A 1,321-nucleotide genomic window follows, 5' to 3' on the forward strand; every position below is an offset into this window, starting at 1 on the left:
GACGCCCCCGTCACATGATCCTGTGGAGTTTCTTCTCTGTTTTCTTCACTCTGGGAAGTTTGTAGCATCAAAACTAAACTTCATTTAAAGCTCCACTTTGTCACTTTTCTGTCACTTTGTCCTGACGCCCCGGACTTCAGGGACTCGTACCACCGACGCCTGCCAGACACCTGCCAGACACCTGCCAGACGCCTGCCAGACACCTGCCAGACACCTGCCAGACACCTGCCAGACGCCTGCCAGACACCTGCCAGACACCTGCCAGACACCTGCCAGACACCTGCCAGACACCTGCCAGACACCTGCCAGAGGGAGACACTGGACACTTTTAGCTCTGGTTTAGTCCTCCCTCTTTAATCCTGGTTTAGTTCTGGTTTAGTCCCTGGTTTAGTTCTGTTCAGTTCTGGTTTAGCCCTGGTTTAGTCCCTTGTTTAGTCCTGGTTCAGTTCTGGTTTAGTCCTGGTTCAGTTCTGGTTTAGTCCTGGTTCAGTTCTGGTTTAGTCCTGGTTTAGTTCTGGTTTAGTCCTGGATTGTTTTTCATAAATATATCTCAGATGTTTTCAAACGATTCATTTAAAAATCTGTTATTTTTTTTCTAAATGGACCAAACTTTTTTTGTCGAACGCGTCGGCCATTTTGTGTGTTTTGGTGTGTCGGAAGAAAATCACGTACTGGGGCTTTAATTTACCCCGGGAAAGTGACGGAGTGTGGCTTTATTTTCCCGGAGCGCGGCGCAGGTCCAGTCAGTGTACAGAAAAAAGACCAACGTCACCTTTTACATTCACCACCTTTCACTTTGAAATATTATAACGTAACGAGTTTATGTTGGTGAGAATTTACCCCTTTATTTATTTATTTATTTATTTATTTATTCGTCCATGACCTGATTTGCCAAAATGAAGAGACTTTTTTTCTGTCCAAGCCGAAGCAAAAACAACATGTATTATATTCTCTTCTCATTATGATTCTCATGGTCCGGGTCCTGGTCCTGGTCCGGGTCCGGGTCCGGGTCCTGGTCCTGGTCCTGGTCTTGGTCCACATGTGTCCGTGTCTGTGCAGTTGTGTTTTTACAGATTTATATTTCAAGATTTAAAAACACGAAACTCGTCCATAAAGCTGCGGAAAAAAAATTTAACATTTAAGAATTTTTAAAAATATTCACATTTTGGTTTATTTGGTTTTTAACATGAACTGGTTTAGTCCTGGTTTAGACCTGGTTTAGACCTGGTTTAGTCCTGGTTTAGACCTGGTTTAGTCCTGGTTTAGTCCTGGTTTAGTCCTGGTTTAGACCTGGTTTAGTCTTGGTTTAGTCTTGGTTTAG

At 43.7% G+C, this 1,321-nt stretch overlaps 1 protein-coding gene across 1 annotated transcript in view; it reads left to right on the forward strand.

Annotated features, from left to right (window-relative positions):
- The window catches only part of LOC110174897 (gamma-aminobutyric acid receptor subunit alpha-2-like), a 23,468-nt gene extending 22,147 nt beyond the window's left edge, over positions 1-1,321 (forward strand). The window contains exon 7 of the mRNA XM_055158914.1: positions 1-1,321. This exon is cut by the window's left edge and continues 1,456 nt beyond it. The gene's annotated coding sequence lies outside the window, so the exon portion shown is untranslated.

The sequence above is a fragment of the Boleophthalmus pectinirostris genome, unplaced genomic scaffold (genome assembly GCF_026225935.1).
Source record: "Boleophthalmus pectinirostris isolate CB_2022bp ecotype Guang Dong unplaced genomic scaffold, ASM2622593v1 HiC_scaffold_23, whole genome shotgun sequence".
Taxonomy (NCBI): Eukaryota; Metazoa; Chordata; class Actinopteri; order Gobiiformes; family Gobiidae; genus Boleophthalmus; species Boleophthalmus pectinirostris.